This window comes from Lathyrus oleraceus, chromosome 6, assembly GCF_024323335.1.
Source record: "Lathyrus oleraceus cultivar Zhongwan6 chromosome 6, CAAS_Psat_ZW6_1.0, whole genome shotgun sequence".
In the NCBI taxonomy this organism is placed as follows: Eukaryota; Viridiplantae; Streptophyta; class Magnoliopsida; order Fabales; family Fabaceae; genus Lathyrus; species Lathyrus oleraceus.
The window spans coordinates 72,824,926-72,846,082 of NC_066584.1; the positions used below are offsets into that span (position 1 = coordinate 72,824,926).

At 38.4% G+C, this 21,157-nt stretch overlaps 1 long non-coding RNA gene across 1 annotated transcript; it reads left to right on the plus strand.

Moving 5' to 3' along the window:
* The first annotated feature begins 16,499 nt into the window (after nt 1-16,499).
* Nucleotides 16,500-17,165, plus strand: LOC127096952 (uncharacterized). The gene is made up of 4 exons (XR_007792882.1): nt 16,500-16,536; nt 16,630-16,740; nt 16,831-16,900; nt 17,070-17,165. It is a non-coding gene; the product is annotated as an uncharacterized LOC127096952 (long non-coding RNA).
* Nucleotides 17,166-21,157: the final 3,992 nt, after the last annotated feature.

Below are 21,157 nucleotides of genomic sequence, written 5' to 3' on the forward strand. Positions count from 1 at the left end.
AATCTGTGCAACAAAAACAGAATTACTAGTTAAGGATGCAACTAGTAAGACACACAAATGCACAAGGGTACTCTTCCTCCCCCTAAATCTGTGCATACATCAAATAACAGTAACTCCAGCACCTGTACCAGCCAGAATGTCATTCTGACATCTGCTTCAACATCAACACCTGTGCACCATATCAGACATCCTCTTTGACATCTGTAAACAGAGCAACATTCTTGTTTTAACACCTGTGCACTTCCTTCAATAATAGTTGTCCTTCAGTTCAGCTACATACACAACTGCTTCCACATTCCACATCAACACTTATCAACACTTCTCCCCCTTTTTAGTCAAAATTGACCAAAGGTGACCAATTAGACAAAATAAATGTCAATTAGTCTATCAGAGAATGTTAGGACAGATGTTATAACATTAAACATGTTAAAACATAATAGTTAAGCAGTGCAAACCATCATCATACACATCTGTGATAGCTGAGATAATGAACAACTCCAAGGAACTCATTAAGAGCCCAAAAAATTATAAACAGACATCAATGAGGACTGCAAGCATCCAACCATCAGCACCACATCTTTTGCCACAACACATTCTTCACACAAATTAACAATAAATTCCTTTACCAACATCTGATAACACTTGTTGCAAGTGAAACAACTAGTATCTGTTGACCAATCAGAGCACACTTTCAATTGTTTAATAATCTGAAATATTAAACAGTAAATTCCTGACATCATTAGTTGCTATAATTCCTCAGAAAGACATGTTCCCACTTTGCCCCTTAAAGTTTCAAACTGAGTAGTATCCAATGTCATGACATTCTGAGTGACATTGTACTCAGTCTGCATCTGTTTCATCCATACCAGTTGGGAACAACTGCTACCAGATGTTATGTACTTAGCTTCTGTAGTGGATAATGATACACAATTCTGTTTCTTCCTTTCAACTACACCATTTTGATGAGGAATAATAGATGAGGATAACTTATGACTTTCAATCTGCATAGGTCCCATTAAGTCCATGTGCAAAAGTTCCAGAGTTTTGGATGTTTTAGGATGTCCAAGCTTAGGATGTGACATCTTGGTTTGCTTGCCAACCTGACATTCTCCACAGACTTTTCCTTCATTAATAAGCAGCTTTGGGATTCCTCTAACTGCTTCCTTGGATATGATCTTCTTCATTCCTCTTAAATGAAGATGTCCAGTTCTTCTATGCCACAACTTCACTTCTTGTTCTTCCATGGCTAAGGAGCACATTGAGGAGTAGTTTGAGACTTCAGGTTCCCATAGATAGCAGTTATCTTTGGATCTGGATCCTCTCATAACTTCCTTATTTTCTCCATTCTTCACAACACATTCTTCCTTAGTGAACTGTACATTGAAGCCTTGATCACATAGCTGGCTTATGCTGATGAGATTAGTAGTTAGTCCTTTTACTAACAACACATTATTCAGTTCTGGAACTCCAGGACTGTTCAGCTTACCAACACCTTTGATTTTTCCTTTAGCTCCATCACCAAAGGTCACATAACCGGTAGCATGAGGTTGTCTATCTACCAATAAGTTCTCCATCCCAGTCATATGTCTTGAGCAACCACTGTCAAAATACCAGTCTTCTCTGATAGATGCCCTTAGAGATGTGTGAGCTAATCTAGCAACCCATTGTTGTTTCTTGATGGGGGCATTATGCTTAGATGCCTTCTGCTTAGGTCTGACTTGAGGGGTCTGGTTAGGATAACCATGCAACCTGTAACAAAAGGGTTTTATGTGACCAAATCTACCACAGTAGTGGCATTTCCATCTTTGAAATTTCTTCTTTTGATGGTTAACCCTCCTGCTTCCATGATGTTGTGACATTGGTTGTGACTTTTGCTTGGTTTCCTGAACTTCAGCCTTTGAGTTGTTGAATTCAGATGGGGATTCCTTAACAAAGCCTAAACCAGACATGGTTCCTGATTTCTGTCCCACCTTTAGAATTTCTTCCAAAGTGTCAGTTCCTTTATTCAACATTCTGATGGATTTTGTCATGTGATCTAGCTTAGAGGACATCAAGGTTATCTCACCATTTAGACCATCTATGACTGTCAGATGCTTCTTCTTCTCAGCTTCCAGCTCCTTGATGAGTTTCTTCTGTTTTTCTCCTTGAATACACACTTCTGCACTTTTGACACATAACTCTTTATATGAAGCAGCAAGTTCATCAAATGTAAGCTCATCTCCACTTGAGTCATCATCAGAGGCATAAACACTAGTTAGTGCAGTGACATGTTTTGCAGATTCTCCTTCTGATTCACTCTCAGAGTCTCCCTCAGACCAGGTGACAGATAGTCCATTCTTTTGCATCTTGAGGAAGGTAGGACATTCAGCTCTAGTGTGTCCAAAACCTTCACATCCATGACACTGGATTCCCTTGTGTTGGTTGAACTTTTCTTCAGATTTTGATCTTCTACTGATGTCAGATGAAGAGTTCTTGACATTTGGTTTACCTTTTTGATCAACCTTCTTTATGAACTTGTTGAATTGTCTTCCAAGCATGGCTATAGCTTCTGATATGCTTTCATCACCTCCAATACTTCCCTCTTCTGAATCCTCTTCAGTATTTAATACGAAAGCTATGCCTTTGTTTTTCTTTTCAACATTATCACACAAGCCTATTTTCAAAAGTTTGGAGAGAACCAATAAGCTCATCAACCTTCATATTGCAGATATCTTGAGCCTCTTCTATAGCAGTAACCTTCATGGAAAATCTCTTGGGCAATGATCTGATAATCTTTCTTACAAGTTTTTCTTCAGACATTTTCTCTCCTAAGCCTCTAGAAGTGTTGGCAATTTCAAGAACATTCATGTGGAAGTCATGAATAGTCTCATCCTCTTTCATCCTTAGATTTTCAAACTTAGTAGTCAGCATCTGAAGTTTAGGATTCCTTACCTTAGAGGTACCTTCATGAGTTGTTTTGAGAGTATCCCAAACTTCTTTAGCCAACTCACAGTGATGCACCAGTCTGAATATGTTCTTATTTATCCCATTGAACAGTGCATTCAAGGCCTTAGAGTTTCCAAGGGCTAATGCCTATTGCTCGTTATCCCACTCTTCTTCAGGAATTTGCATAATGATTCCATCTTTACCTGTCTTCGTTGGATGTTCCCATCCTTTGTTGACAACTCTCCAGACCTTGCTATCTAGAGACCTCAAGAAGGCTATCATACGAGGTTTCCAGTCATCATAGTTAGAACCATCCAGCATGGGTGGTCTATTTGAGAATCCTACATCCTTGTCCATGCTACTAGAAAGTAACGTCCCTAGATCTAACCCAGATATTAACAGGTAGGGTGCCTGCTCTTATGCCAATTGAAATTCTAGTAACAGACTATCGATGTCACACTGGATGTTATGACATCCAATTCTGCGCAGACAGGTAATGTATGCAGAAGGAAAATGTAAAGTGCAGTAAATAACACAGAGAATTGTTTACCCAGTTCGGTGACAAACACACCTACGTCTGGGGGCTACCAAGCCAAGGAGGAAATCCACTATTAGTAGTATTAATTCAGGACTTAAACCAACTGTTTAATCCTATCACTTAAGACCTACCCAATGCAATTTCAATCTAAACTAAGACCAGAGTTCCTACTCACTCCCCCTCAATCACCACAGTGATTACAACCTTTAATTAGTTTAAAGTCAATGGCGAAGTAATACTTCAAACAACTCTTGATTGTGCTTAATAGCTTTAATCAAGATACACAGCACTCACGCTTAAAAGCTTAGAGTGACACAACAATTACAACTCAATGAACACCCTAGTCCAATGCAATCATCTAGGTGATAATTGCTTGGCTCACAAATATAACCTAATACAAAACACAATAAAAAAAACAGCTATGAAATACAATGATGTATTTAAAGCTTCACACTTCGAAATCGCTGAGTTGCTGAAAGTATGATTGCCATCCTTTTATATTGCAGCACTTGGGCCTTGTACTTGTATTTCCTAAAATTAAGGTTAAGCAAGTTAACCTAATTTCCACATATTAGGGTGCTAACAAATAGGCTATTTGTTAGGTCCATTTATTGTAGCTTAGTTGTTAGTTTCCTGGATTTTAGCTCAGCTGTTAGATTCCTGAAAAATAGCCTGAGAAAAATACTGAAATAGAAAAACTAACTATCCTACACTTTAGCATATGCTGTCAGGAATGAATGTCATAACATTCAGTTTGACGTCCAGAACATAGGCCATATGCTAGGTCTGTTATTCTCCTGAAAAACAGACTGTACTAAATGCTGAACTGTAACAGAAAGACCAACCAGTCTATAATTCAGTATCAATTGTCAGAGATAAATGTCATAATATTCAGTTTGACATTTAGACAATAGGCCATATGCCAGGTCTGTTATTCTCCTGAAAAACAGACTGAAATAAATACTGAACTGTAGTAGAAAAACCAACCTGCCTATAATTCAGTATCTACTGTCAAGGATGAATGTCATAACATTCAGTTTGACATTCAGACAATAGGCTATGTGCCAGGTCTGTTATTCTCCTGAAAGCAGACTGAACTAAATACTGAACTGTAGCAGAAAAACAAACCTGCCTATAATTCAGTATCTGCTGTCAAGGATGAATGTCATAACATTTAGTTTGACATTCAGACAGTAGGCTATTTGCCATGTCTGTTATTCTCCTGAAAAACAGCCTGAAATAAATACTGAACTATAACAGAAAAACCAACTAGCCTATAGTTCAGTATCTGCTGTCAGGAATGAATGTCATAACATTCAGTTTGACATCCAAACAATAGGCTATGTGCCAGGTCTGTTATTCTCTTGAAAAACAGTCTGAAATAAATACTGAACTATAACAGAAAAACCAACTAGCCTATAGTTCAGTATTTGCTGTCAGGAATGAATGTCATAACATTCAGTTTGACATTCAGTAAATCCTGTATTAGCTAATCCTGCAGCATACTACTCAAGCATGTCATGACATCAGTCCAGACATCAGAGTACAGTGTTTTAACACAAAATGCAGCCAATCAAAAACATCTACAAGAATAAAACACCGTCTTCGACAGGCCTGATGAAGGGATGGACCAACACCTTAAGCCCCTATTTATATGGATTAAAGTTTACAAGATTAGGTGTTAACAAATTCTCGATGGACGAGAGAGCTTCGATTAATTTAATGCTAAATTCTATATTAAGGAAAATTAGCAAGAAAGATACAGATTTGAGGTCTCACAATATGTGTTTGTTTGATTACGAAGGAAAAACTAGAAAGGCCTTGGGAGTTATTCAACTTGAAATTGTTGTAGGTACAATTGTAAGACCAACTTTATTTATGGTCATTTCTTCCAAAGAAATTATAATTTATTTCTAGGTTGTGAATGGATACATGGTGTGGGGGATGTCCTTTCACCTATACACACACACATATTTCAATCTAAAGACTAGATGGCATCATCGAAAACGTCAAAGCTGGTCAAAGTGACTTCCTGACTGAAGTTAATCATGTAGATAGGAGAACATTTCACAAAGGTTAGATAACATTTGTAATACCCCAAAATCCACTCTACTATAAGACCCCAATTTTGACCCTAAGATCCCTCATGTTATCTCATCATATGCGTTGGCTTTGGGATCACACCTTGGCATCCTTCTTACCCCCCATTCATTGGGTTTGCATTGGGAGATATCACCAAGGCTATTTGATTATATAATACTTTGTTTTTCATTTTTTACTAACCAAAATTCCAAAAATATGTCTATGTATAGCTTTGTTTCTTTTGTAGGTAATGTGTACATCCACCAATGCCTCATCAAGCTCATATCTAGGGTTTAAGATCCTCAATGAAAGGAGACTAATCAAGAGATGGTTCATATTGATTATAAACATCATATATGGATCCCCATAGTCTTCACATATCATTTTGATCAAGAATTCATCAAGAGTTTGAAGCTTGTTGGCCTTGAAAGCCCTAATTCATTTGGGTATCTTGTGTGACTTCCTCAACAAGTTTCTTCAACATTTGATCAAATATTCCAAGGGATACTTCATATTACATCATATTACACATATATGGTCCTCCATGAGTCCCAAAAATCAAGATAATGTCAAGCTAGCAAGTTGGTTCATGGTGGTTGACCATAGAAAGTCAACTAATCAAAACTGGGGTTCCCTAGACCCTATCTCCTTCAATTTTTGTCATATGAAAATGATTCCAAGAGAAACGTTACTCATAGTGACATTACAAACAAATTTCATGTTGAGGTCAAGATCTATGTTTTCTTGGAAAGTCATTTTTTATGGTGAAAGATTATAGGTCATTTTGTTTGAACCCTAGTTAGGAGGTCAACTTCCCAAGATCATAACTTGCTCAATTTTTATGATATGAAATCCATTAAAATTCCATGATCAAGTTAAATATATCCTCTTCAAATTTGATGTTTTGAAGAATTTCAAATTAAACTTTCAAATGCATGTGCCAAGACGAAACATTATAGGTCATTTTGGGTCAATGCCATTGAACAAGTGATTTTCCTCAACTTCTAAAATACATAACTCCTTCATGACAAAATCCAAACGAGGTCAAATTTGTGACCAAATTGAAGAGGTTTTAAATATCTACAACTTTGATGAAGGAATTTTTTCCGTTTGAAGTCCATAAAAAGAGTTATTCAAGGTGGAAGAAGTAAACATTTGACTTGGTACTTAGAAAAAATTCATTTATGTTTGATTTTCCAAACTTCCACCTCAAAATTCATAATGATCCAAGCTTCGAATGGAAAAGTGTTCAACATGAAAGTTGTTCCCCTTGATATCACCTTTCCCAAAAGTCCAAGATCCTCTCATTTGGATCAATATTGAAGGACTTGCACATGGGTGCAATGTTTGGTACCATTTTGAAGTTTCTCATGCTCAGACTCATTTCAACATTGCATGGCTGAATGCATTACTTCCAGCATCACATGTGCACGATTTTGGACCTTTTCCAATCATTCATTGGGCTTTGTACACGCCCATGCAAACTCATGATACAATTGTTATTTTTGGATTTCAAATGTAAGTGTGTAAAAAGCATATGGATTGGCTATAAATACAAGTGAAATGAGCTAAGAACTTCATCAATATCTTGCCCAAGCTTTGCCAAGACAATTCAAACCCTTCACTCCATAGAAATTCTTGAATATTTCATTGAAATCGAGTTTGAATTTCACTTTCTATTTTGAAATTCAAGCTCCAAGAATTCATTGCCCTTTCCATCTTAATTGATCACTACAAGCAAGAGGAAGAGGAATCAAGTAAATCCAGATCAAGATCAAGCAAATTTGAAGCAACTCGAAGGTGAAAATTCAGAAACTTCATCTTTTCGATTCTCCCTCAATTCTTCACTATTCTTTTTGGTTTTTGGTTGGCTGAAGTCCTACCAATGTAGGCAACAAGATTGAGTTGCTTTGAGGTCAAATCGAAGCAACTCAGATCATGAACCTCAAATTTCAAATCCATGTATCTTTCAATATACTTGGAATTGGAAGAAATGGAGGACATATTCGTGCTCCTGAGCATTTTTTCTTCAAGTTAGTGTACTCATTTTTTCATTTTTCATGAAGTTTTGGTTGGACCAGTCCGGTGGTTCTCACTAGAGAAGATGACCGAAGCTAGGGCTATGGTGGTGTGTTGGCAGCTTCCCAACCATATGATCTTGATTCCACGTTTTAATCCTGGCATTTGTTTTGTTTGACTCATGTTGCAGAGCACTTGACTCATGTGTTTGGTGCACCTTAGCGCGTGGCCATATGTAAGACCCTAATTTTGACCCTAAGATCCCTCAGATAAAGCTAGAAGATGGGAAGGAGGTGTCGTTGCCCTCAACCTCTGTTGTAAGCATATCCGATGTTAGTGGAGTGACCGGTAGTGGTTGTGTTTTCTCAGCTCAGCCAAAATCCCAAGAAGACGTCGTGAAGAGAGATGTTGTTAGTCATGCCGGTCCCGTGGGGACGTCTTCTTCAAATCATTCTATTCCTGTTGTGAAGGGTGTTGACCATGTTATTGTCAAAGTTGATAAAGCTCCTATCCTAGTTGGCTAGTCTGGCGTATTGAGAGAGGATGGTGATGAGATGCTAAGGCTCATCAAGAGGAGCGAGTACAATGTTGTGGAGCAATTGCTTCAAACTCCATCAAAGATCTATGTCCTATCTTTGTTGATGAATTCAGAGCCACACCGTGAAGCATTGCAAAGGGTGCTGGACGTGGCATATGTGGATCACGATGTCACAATTGAACAGTTTGATAGCATTGTTGCAAATATAATTGCCTGCAACAATTTGAGCTTTTGCGATGATGATCTTACCGAGGAGAGAAAATACCACAATTTGGCCTTACATATCTCTATGAACTACAAAGACGATGCCTTGTCCAATGTGTTGGTGGACACAGGGTCATCACTTAATGTATTGCCAAAGTCCACTCTCGCCAAACTTTCATATCAGGGGCCTCCCATGAGGCAGAGTGGAGTGGTAGTAAAAGCTTTTGATGGATCGCGCAAGACTGTGATCGGTGAATTAGATCTCCCGATCAAGATTGGACCTAGTAATTTCCAAATCACTTTCCAAGTTATGGACATACATCCGTCATACAGTTGTTTGCTTGGTAGGCCATGGATTCACGAGGCAGGCGCCGTGACATCCACCCTGCACCAAAAGTTGAAGTTTGTCAAGAACAAGAAGTTGGTGGTGATAGGGGGGAAAAAGCTCTCTTGGTCAGCCATTTATCTTCCTTTTCCTACATCGATGTTGAGGATGAGGTTGGAACTCCATTCCAAACCTTATCTATTGTTGAGCCTTCTGGGAAAGGACTTTCTTCATTTGTCTCCTATAATGATGCAAAGTTGGCCATCGAGCATGGCGCAACTAATGGTTTGGGGAAAATGATAAAGGTGGAAGATAATAAATCACGGGTTGATATAGGGTATTCTTCCGGTGTTTCTAATGATCTTGGGCTGTTTCAGAATGGAGGTTTCATCCACACCGTTGGAGGTCAAGAAGCTGCTGTCATCATTGAAGAAGATGAAGGGGAAGACCTCGGCAATTGTGTCATACCTGGCGGGATCTGCAATAATTGGGTCGCTGTGGATGTTCTAACAGTTATCCATAAGTCAACGTAATATGTTCATTTTGTTTAAAAACCCTTCTCCCATGCCAAAAGGAGAAGTGAAGACATTGTTGGCATAATTGATTAATACAATGATATTCATTCAATAATCGCATGTTAAATGTTTGTTTTCCAAATTATTTTTCATTTTTTGCTTTTTGCATGAAATTGGTGATCACCATAAAACCCTAAAAAAGAGAATAAAATCAATTTTTCATCTGCATAATGATTTGCCTTGTTTGAATCCTGAAATCTCTTTTATACTCAAAATCATCATGCAGGTTGATCAAACCCATTGAACATAATGATCCAACACCATCTCCCAACTTTGATCTCCCTGTATTTGAGGCAGAAGAAGATGATGTTGAAGAGATTCCTGATGAGATTACTCATCTGCTTGAGTACGAGGAGAAGGTCATTCAGCCACATCTTGAGAATCTGGAAACAGTCAACTTGGGGTCTGAAGATTGCATTCGTGAAGTGCAGATTGGGGCACTCCTTGAAGAGTCTGTTAAGAAGGGGTTGATTAAGCTGCTACGAGAATATGTTTACGTCTTTGCCTGGTCGTATGAAGACATGCCTGGTCTAGATAGTGATATCATGCAACATTTCTTGCTGTTGAAGCCTGAGTGTGTGCTTGTGAAGCAAAAACTCAAAAGAACTCATCTTGATATGGCTGTGAAGATTAAAGAGGAAGTTCATAAGCAAATTGATGCGGGGTTTCTGGTGACTTCTACATATCCTCAATGGGTGGCCAATATTGTGCCTGTACCTAAGAAAGATGGAAAAGTCTGAATGTGCGTGGATTACCGTGACTTCAATAAAGCTAGTCCAAAAGATGATTTTCCTCTACCACACATTGATATGTTAGTAGATAATACGGCTAAATTCAATGTCTTTTCATTTATGTACGGATTTTCCGGTTATAATCAGATTAAAATGGCACCCGAGGATATGGAGAAGACAACATTCATCACACCTTAGGGAACATTCTGTTATTGAGTGATGCCTTCGGTTTGAAGAGCGCCGGAGCCACGTATCAACGTGCTATGACTACCTGATTTCATGACATGATGCACAAAGAGATCGAGGTGGAAGTCGATGATATGATTGCAAAGTCGAAAACGGAAGTTGAACATGTAGAACACTTGTTGAAGCTTTTCCAGCGTTAGAGGAAGTACAAAGTCCGCTTGAATCCGAACAAGTGTACATTTGGAGTCTGTTCAGATAAGTTGTTGGGCTTTATTGTCAGCGATAGAGGTATTGAAGTTGATCCTACCAAGGTCAAAGTAATACAAGAGATGCATGCGCCCAAAACTGAGAAGCAAGTCCGAGGTTTTCTTGGCCGCTTGAATTACATTTCGAGATTTATATCCCACATGACTGCCACATGTGCGCCTATATTCAAGCTCCTCCGGAAAGATCAGTGTCACGATTGGACTGAGGATTTCCAAAAAGCTTTTGACAGTATCAAAGAGTATCTATCCGAGCTTCCGGTTCTGTCTCCGCCTATTGAAGGGAGACCATTGATTATGTACTTGACTGCACTTGATGATTCCATGGGTTGTGTCCTTGGTCAGCAAGAAGAATCAGGAAAGAAAAAACATGCAATATACTACTTGAGTAAGAAGTTCACTGACTGTGAGTCTCGGTACTCAATGCTTGGGAAGACATGTTGTGCTCTAGCTTGGGCCTCTAAGCGTTTACGCCAGTACATGTTGAATCATACAACTTGGTTGATATCCAAAATGGATCCGATCAAGTATATCTTTGAGAAGCCTGCTTTAACTGGGAGAATTGCACGTTGACAGATGCTGTTATCTGAGTATGATATTGAGTATCGAGCTCAAAAAGCTATTAAAGGTAGTATCTTGGATGACCATTTGGCACATCAACCAATTGAAGATTATCCGTCCATGCAATACGACTTCCCTGATGAGGAGATTCTGTATTTGAAGATGAAAGATTGTGATGAGCCTACGCTCGATGAAGGGCCAGAGCCTGGTTCCCGATGGGGTATGGTGTTTGATGGCGCTGTCAATCAGTATGGAAATGGTATTGGGGCAGTGATTATTACTCCTCAAGGCACACATTTTCCTTTTACAGCAAGGCTAACTTTCAAATGCACAAATAATATGGCGGAGTATGAGGCTTGTATTATGGGTTTGGAAGAATGTATTGATCTTAGGATCAAACATCTTGATGTTTATGGTGATTCGGCCCTAGTTGTTAATCAGATTAAGGGTGAATGGGAAACGAATCATCCTGGCCTCATCCCATATAGAGATTATGCGAGGAGGATTTCAACTTTCTTTACTAAAGTTGACTTTCATCATATTCCTCGAGATGAGAATCGGATGGCGGATGCTCTCGCTACGCTTGCTTCAATGATTGCTATCAATTATTGGAATGAAGTCCCAAACATTACCGTGATGCGATTGGATAGACCAGCTCACGTGTTTGCAGTTGAGGAGGTGAAAGATGATAAGCCATGGTATTATGATATCAAGTGTTTTCTCCAAAGTCAGACTTACCCGCCTGGGGCATCTGTTAAAGATAAGAAGACTTTGAGAAGATTATCTGGCAATTTCTACCTTAACGGTGATGTGCTTTACAAGAGGAATTTTGGCATGGTCCTGCTCAGATGTGTGGATAGACACGAAGCATACCAGTTGATGATTGAAGTCCATGAGGGTTTATTTGGTACTCATTCCAATGGACATGCCATGGCAAAAAAGATGTTGAGAGCATGCTACTATTGGCTGACAATGGAGTCTGACTGCTGCAAGTTTGTGAAGAAATGCCACAAGTGTCAGATTTATGCGGACAAGATTCATGTTCCCCCGACGCTTTTGAATGTTATTTCCTCACCATGGCCTTTCTCCATGTGGGGAATTGACATGATTGGTATGATCGAGCCTAAGGCGTCAAAGGGTCACCGTTTTATTCTCGTAGCCATTGATTACTTCACCAAGTGGGTTGAAGCGGCATCGTATGCAAATGTGACCAGGCAGGTGGTGTGAGGTTTATCAAGAACCAACTCATATACCGATATGGCGTTCCAGACAAGATCATTACTGATAATGGATCTAACCTGAACAATAAGATGATGAAAGAGCTATGTAGCGAGTTCAAGATTGCACATCATAATTCTTCTCCCTATAGACCCAAGATGAATGGGGTTGTTGAAGCTGCTAACAAAAACATCAAGAAAATTATTCAGAAGAAGGTTGTCACGTACAAAGATTGGCATGAGATGTTGCTGTTTGCTTTGCATGGCTATTGTACATATGTTCGCACTTCAACAGGGGCAACCCCTTTCTCCCTTGTATATGGCATGGAGGTTGTGCTCCCCGTAGAGGTCGAGATCCCATCAATCACTACGCCAAAAACTGGAATAGACAGCGCACCTTAGAGGGCGCTTTATTACAAAAGCGCACTCTAAAGTGAAGAGAAAAAATAAGGAGCGAACAACTGGAATAGACAACGCACTTTAGAGGGCGCTTTTGTAACAAAGCGCCCTCTAAAGTGAAGCGAAAAAATAATGAGGAAATGGAGGGACACCAATAGAGGGTGCGTTTATGAAAGTGCCCTCTAAGGGTACCCTTAGAGGGCGCTTTTAAAAAAGCGCTCTCTAAGTCCATGTACATTTCCAGTTTATAAGGCGCTTTTGGAAAGCCTTAGAGAGCGCTTTTAGAAGCGCCCTCTTAGGGCCCCTTTAGAGGGCGCTTTTTTTACACAAGCGCCCTCTAAGGTCCCCTTTAGTAAACATTAAAATTATAACATATACTGCATGTCTCTTTATTTTCCCTCGCTATATGTTATTTCGTTTACGTAACTGGGTTTTCTCTCTATTGCGATTACTCTCTACTGCGATTACTCTCGTCCTCCGTTCGTTCTCCCTCCCTCACCGTCGTCGTTGCCGTCGCCTTTTTCTGCTGCTGCGTTCACGTTCACTGAGTTATCTGCGTCCACCGTCGCTGTTCACTTTCTTCTCCATCGTTACCGTCACCTTGAAAGTATTTCTCTCAATAGTTTGTATTTTTAGGTGTTTGATTAGGGCATTTTCTAAACTGAGTTTTACATTTTGTGCATTATGTTGATTAATGTTGTTTAGGGCAAACGAGCACTATATGGTGTTCATGAGCACCTTGTTGAAAATCATTTTTTGTTATTTTTTTGTGTATGGTTTTGATCACTGAATGTTGTATGTTGTATGGTTATGTAAGGTTTTTTATTTCTGATTGAAAACTGATGTCATTTGGAGTGTGTTTGAGCTTGTGCTTGGAAGTTTGATGATTATGGATGCAAGTTTGTTCATGTTCCAAACACCATAAGTTTGCATTGGTCTTTTGTATGCAGTAGGTGTGTGTGAGTTTGTATTCAATAATGATGAAAAAAAGAGAGAGTTTAGATTGTTGTAACATGAGAGAAATGGAAGGTATATGAATGTGTTTTTTGTGTAGCTTCACGAATATGGTCATTGTGTTACTTGGGTCTTATTGAATCATTTTTATATTACAGATAAAACGGCTAGTAACCAAGACGATACCCATGGCGCGAGTGGATCACGTAACAATGTTGAAAATGAAATCAAACGAGGATTGACTGTTATGAAGTCAATCATTCGTGCAAGAGACAAGGGTGAAAAATTCGAAGTACATTGGAGTGCTGAAGACCAACTAATTGAGCCTAACGGTTCAATGTTGGCAAGTTACATTGGTTTCCTTGTTCGACAACATATTCCGATTACATGTGATAATTGGAGAAGTCCGGAATTGAAGGTTGGCAAAGAAAAAATATGGTCCGAGATACAGGTACTTACCATATATTGTTATATGTTTTTTTTGTTGACTATTTGTTGACCATATATTGTTATAATATTACTTATAATAACACACTCCATGTGTATGTTTTTTAGAGATCCTTTCACATCGATGAAAGCCGGCAAAAATATTGTATTCAATTGGCCGGAAAAAGACTCCGAGGATTTCGATCCTTTTTGTCCAACAAATTTCTCAAGGATGAGGAAGGAAAATTTGTTGAAGCAGAACGGCCAATGAAGTATGCGGAGATTATTTCAGCCGAAGAATGGGATAACTTTGTCGCCAAACGAAGAAACGAAAAATTCCATGTAATGTCTATTAATTATGGTATTATACAATTTTTAAGTTACTTGGTTCTGATATGCCTTAAACTTTTTTATCCAGGAAGTAAGCGACAAAAATCGGAAAAGGGCATCAAAACCCGCGTATCCGTACAAAAAAGGGTGTACGGGATATGCACGGTTACAACAAAGAATTGTGAGTATATTCAAATGCTATGAGCTTATACATTGTCACAATATGTTATAATTGATGATCTTATAATCTGATTCAATGTGTAGCTAGCCGAGGAGAAAAGTGACGCAACATCTCTTCCGGAGCACGTATTGTGGAAGGCTGCTCGGGTTGGGAAGGATGGGGCTGTCGTTGAAGCGGTTCAAAATGTTTATGACGAATGTGTAAGTATATATAACATTATTTCTTTAATTATATCGAAAATTTTGTTAGACATATAATTCATTTTTAATCTCCTCTAATAATATTTCAGGAGACTTTATCCCAAACCTTACCTTCAACCGAGGTCCAGGATTGCAGGAGCCTACTTAGTCGAGTACTAAATGTTCCTGAGTATTCCGGTCGTGTGAGGGGTAAGGGTTTTGGTGTGACTCCGTCGTCATTTTATAAAAAACCAAAAACAAAAAATCCTACCAACAAAGAGGTGATGGAGACCTTGCGGAGTTAAGGGCACAAGTACTCGAACTGCAAAAGGAGAATGCAAGGTATAGAGAGGAAAGGCGCGGTTCCGAGGCAAAAGATACTAGTGACCGAGCTAGTATCAATTGTCAACCGAAATTTCCCGAGGTAATTATATATGTTATTATGAAATTAAAATAGCACTTTTTTACTTGACACATATACACGTTAACAATAACATATTTATTATTGGTTTAGGGCATTACACCTTGTCAGCTGTATCTATCGTCACCAACTTATCGCATAGTTGGCAAGGGAAAAGTGCACAACACTTCGGGTGAATTACTTCACCATAATCCCCTCTCGGTGGGATATATGAAAGTTTCGGTTGACCTTGTATTAGATACGGACGCGCTTCTACCATTACCTGACGTTGTTTCAGAGACAACGTTGATGCGAGATGCAGTCGGATCCTTTGTTGGATGGCCGTCAGATCTAATTTTCCCAGATGCCGAGGTATATATGTTCTAAATGATTATGAATATTTAGTATTCACATTTCAATTCAGCTACAATTATGATATTTAATCAATCCTTATTACATGGTAATGTTAGACTCCTACAAGACCCACACATAAAGCTGGCAAAGGGATTTCAAGACGCATCGAGTCGGTTGCATCTCAAAAAGAGGTACAAATATATATACCCATTGAATTATATACGCAACGATTCTGTTGCATCACAAAAAGTCATGATTTAATTTATATGAATTTTTAGGTTCCCGGTCGAATGTTGAAAAAAGCTGGTAAGGATATTCCAACGAAGTCCAGGACAAAAACAAATCCTAAATCTCAAAAAGAGGTACAAATATATATACCCATTGAATTATATACACAACGATTCTGTTGGATCACAAAAAGTCATGATTTAATTTATATGAATTTTTAGGTTCCCGGTCGAATGTTGAAAAAAGCTGGTAAGGATAATCCAACGAAGTCCAGGACAAAAACAAATCCTAAATCTCAAAAAGAGGTACAAATATATATACCAATTGAATTATATACACAACGATTCTGTTGCATCACAAAAAGTCATGATTTAATTTATATTTTTAGGTTCCCGGTCAAATGTTGGACAAAGCTAGTAAGGAAATTCCAACGACGTCCGGGACAAAATCTCAAATTATGATGCATCTTGAGAAAATGGTGGAAGAGTCAGATATTATGCATGGCGCCATCCGTAGTGTAGATATGGATGAAGGTGTTTTCGGAATTGCTCATTCCGAATTAATTGCAAAGGAGGACATGCAACAACTTTTTGAACACGAAGAATTGGGCATCGCTGTCATTGATACATACATAAGGTACTCCGATCAATCTATTATTTACTTAGTTGAACAATTTATTTACACATTTCAATGAGTAGTCTAATGTTTATTATGTTTCTATTTAAGGTATATGTATGACACATTGATGTGGGGAATTGAATTGTGTAACCGATTCAATTTTATTGCTGCTTCCCGTATCAACACAACGTTTATAACGAAAAATCCAACATCCGTAATGAATGAACTAGTCGATAGATTCATGGTGGCCGGCGATAATACTACACCCGGTTTGTATTTTTTACCGTTTAATTCTGGCAACGGGTTAGATTTTCTTTCTAATAATTTCATTCTAATCTATGTATATCTTTTACGTAGAAAATTTTCATGCATCTAAGTTTTTGTTTTATTTTACAGTGGTCACTGGGTGTTGGTTGCTATGGATCTTTCGAGACTAATGGTGTATTATCTCGATTCGTTACCGGGTAATTGGAGTAAATATCCGAGTATGAAGAAGACGGTTGACGCGTAAGTGAAATTCCCCTAAATATTCGTGTGTATTTGTATATTTAATTATGTCTGTCAGATTGATCTCAATATACGTTTTTATTTTGTTAGGGCAATACTAAAATTTAGATCGAAAAAGAATTATCGTAATAGGAAGGACATTACCTGGGTCAGAGTTCAGGTATATATTAAGTTTCTTATTTTTGCTTATAATAGTGTTTGTAAGAAATTAACTATATATATATATATATATATATATATATATATATATATATATATATATATATATATATATATATATATATATATATATATATATATATATATATATTGTTTGTTTTTCTGTGTAGTGTCCTCAGCAAAACAATTCGATCGATTGCGGATTTTTTGTATTGAGATTTATGAGAGATATCATTGCGTTGAATCGTATAGACATCCCAAAAATGGTATGGAATAATAACTTAGGGTTTATTTTAATATTATCAGATATTTCATCTAATTTGTTACTAAATCATGAATATGTTTTATTCTCTTAATTGTAGTACTTTGACGAATATAAATCTTACTCAAGAGCTCATTTGGATGAAATGAAGGATGAATTGTGTCAATTCATTATTGATCATAGAATCATATAGGTTGTAGTTGTTGTACATATATGTATGGAATGTTGTTGTACATGCATGAATATCAATATATTAATGTTGTATATATGGAGGATTAATGTTGTATATAAATGGATTCATGTTGTATATATCAATTGATTAATGGTGTATAACATTGGATTAAAGGATGAAATCAATATGAATTTTACACTTTTGCAGCATGCGAACAGGTTCCCAATTAAATACCCACTGTTTTTCAAACAATTTTTTTTAAAATAACTAACACTTTAGAGGGCGCTTTCTGTAGGAAGCGCCCTCTAAACACTTTACATTGACAACTTTAGAGGGCGCTTTGTCCAGAAAGCGCCCTCTAAGGTGGCCCTTTATGGACCACTCCAGAGGGCGCTTTTTTCTGAAAACGCACTATAATGTGGCCCTTAAAGGGCCACTTTAGAGAGCACTTTCTCCAGGAAAACAAAGCGCTGTCTTTACCTATGCCAGCGCCACTTTAGAGGGCGCTTAAAAGCGCTGTTATAGGCCAAAATAAGCGCCCTCTTTTCCCTTATTTGGCGTAGTGAATGAGAGTCTTGATGGAAGCCAAGTTGACTGAGGATGAATGGGTTCAGAGTCGTTATGACCAGCTGAATTTGATTGAAGAGAAGAGATTAACTGCCATGTGCCATGGTCAATTGTATCAACAAAGGATGAAGAAAGCCTTTGATAAGAAGGTCAAGCCTCGTGTGTTCCGAGAAGGTGACCTCGTACTCAAGAAAGTCTTGTCTTTCGCGCCCGATTCCAGGGGCAAGTGGACTCCAAACTATGAAGGTCCATACGTTGTTAAGAGAGCCTTTTCAGGCGGTGCTCTATTGCTCACAACTATGGATGGAAAGGATTTCACTCGTCTTGTGAATTCAGATGAAGTCAAGAAATACTTCGCCTAAAAATAAAAACAGAATAGCTCGCTAAGTTGAAAACCCGAAAGGGCGGCTTAGGCAAAAATGAGTGTCTCGGTGAATTGAAAACCCGAAAGGGCGATCCAAGCAAAAGTTAGAGACATGAAAAAATGAATATATATATATATATATATCCCGCTAGATTGAGTACCTTACCTTGGGGCAATCTAGGCAAAAATTAAGGATTTTGCAAGTAACTGCATCCTGACAAGACTTTGTCCTACATCTGTCATCTGTTAAAGATCCTCGCTCAGTCATCATCAACTAAAGTTTTGAATACAGTGGATTCATAGTTGGTGGAGAAATGGTCATTATGTTCAATGTAGCCCTTTTCCATGTATATCACCAATTTCAAATTTGTAAAGATCCATGGAGTCTCGCCATTTGCGGACTACCATTCTCTTAAATAAATTTGAGCCTTTATCCAATTCTTTGAACTCTTATTTGTTTCTGTTTAACAAACGTTTGCATGTTTTAATTGATGAATATCATATTTTTAAATAAATAAATTTTTCGTAAATAAACTATTTTAAATAAAGTGAACATTCACAATGACTGAAAGGATAAGTGGAATGTCCTTAGTGCTTTCCCAAGGATAGTACGATCATCAAAGGGTAAGACATTTATTCACATTCTGGCATTCTTATATTCCTCTTCATCAGTATTCAAGTTGTCTCCTCAGCGAGCGCAGAAAGAATGATACATCATCAGCTTCACAGAGAGTCTGGTTTGAGCAATTCTCTTTGATGGCAGTAGATTGATCGGTCTTATGGATTGCTTTCCCCTAGCAGGATTTTTGGATGTTCATCCAATGCATTCCCGGGTAGTTTTTCTGTGCATACATACTTGTTCCTCCCGCAGAGTTTTAGCAATCCATGTTTGACATATGGTTGATCCCTTCTTTTCCAACTTTTGCCTCGGTATTTTAGAGATGTGTATCCCTCTATATCAGGCACTAGCATTTGTGTTTTATCATTTGAATGGTTGTCATCTCTTGTGTGGATTGACCTAAAATCCCTTATAGATTGATAAAAGTTGATAGGCATTAAGTTGAGAATATTCCCTGTCTCACTATCTTGACTGTCTACTCACGAGGAAGTTTGCCCTTCCCCAGCCTGAGTAAGAATCTCCAACGGAGTAGGCATGTGTTCTCTGCAGAGCTATCTTTCCAGATATTTGTCTCCTCAGTAGGAAGTTGCCTAATGCAATTGATAAGGGCTTGTTTCCCTTTTCATTTATTTTGAAGAAAGGTATCCCCAGTATGTCGTTTGTTGATGAGGGATTCACTTCCAACTTCTCCAGCCAGGGTAGTTCCCTCAAGAGCATTTACAGCTTGTCCCCAGTGGGGTTGCCAGATCAGAGTTTGATGTTTGTATCTTCTCCGAGTCTGAAGTTTTCTTCGAGCATTTAGAGTTGTTAGTGAAGATGTTTATTTCCTTCTACAGTGGAGCAAATGCTATTATTCCCTTTTGCAGAGTTTCCTCTCCAGCAGATAAAAGGGAGTGTTTTGATTGATGTACATCCGATTGGTGGTTGTTCCCCATAGAGTTTCACATCATTCCTTAATAAGCTTCCCCAGTAGAGTTTCTTCTCCGACTGATCTTCTTGTTATTAAACCACCTGTCCCCAAGAGAGTTGATGGAAACTTCTTGACAGATTTTCTGCATCTTCCTTATGACCGGATTGTTTGCTCCTGGAAGATTTCTCCTGTGCAGAGTGTTATCTCATGCAGTTGGAAGCTTTGACTTTGCCTATCCCCATCTATGGTTAAAGTCTTCCCTTGTTTACTCTTATGCCAGAGATAATCCCCATCAGAGTTGAGTTCTCTGTTTGATCATCTTCTTTCGCTGCTCCTGAATACATCTTCTTTGTATCCTCAGCGAGTGTAGCTTTGGGATAAGGTTTGATATCCCCAATGATTTATTTTCATCCTTCTCGGGTTATTTTCATCCTTGTCGAGACGTTTGCCGAGTGTCTGTTCGTGATTCTTGGACTTGTTTGTGTTAGATGTGTCTGCTTGTCAGCATTAATTATACACAAATCATGCACATACATGCATAATCATATCATTCCGATATTCATGATGCATTATTTGCCATATATATTTGCTTGTTATCTCCTGCTATTGGTGAAATGCTCTTCCCCAAGCGGATGTTTGTGTCTGATCTCTCCATATAGAGTCAGCCCCATAGGCAGAAAGTGTCTATCTTTCCTTCTTTCTTCCCCACTGAGTTATGTCCTCGTGGATGATTATTATTTCAGTTTCCTCCCCAGTTGTATATCGGGATGGAATTACTCTTCTGAGATATACCCTCATCGGGTTGAGTCTTGTTTGATTGTGTCTTTCTAGTTTGTTCCTAGATTGATTCCTTTCTTGTTATCCCCTGCAGTTCCCTGTGGTTCAGTTGTTCAATTGCTCAGTAACCAATAACTGTTCACCCTTTCCCTAGTGGATTTTGTGGCCTTCTACCCAGTAACCGGTAGTTGTAAGTCATATTTCTGTGGTTTTCTACCCAGTAACCGGTAGACGTAATCCCCTCTTTGTTGGTAATCTTTACCCAGTAATTGGTATTGATATTCCTTCGTTTTTTAGTATACCACCCAGTAACCGGTGATATATCTCTTGGATAATTGCTTTTGTCAGGCAATTTGTCCCTAGCGAGTGATCTTTCAGTTACCCTTGTCTGGTGATGATTGTTTCTCCTTCTGATTGGTCATCATTTTATACCCAGTAACCGGTATCCCGATGTCCTTTCTTTTCGGACGATTTATCCTTTATTAACACAGTAATCGGTTGCGGATAATCTTCCATGCGAGTATGTTATCTACATTTTTAGCCATATAATGGTAGTGGATAATATATCTCATGCACTCTTCAGTCGA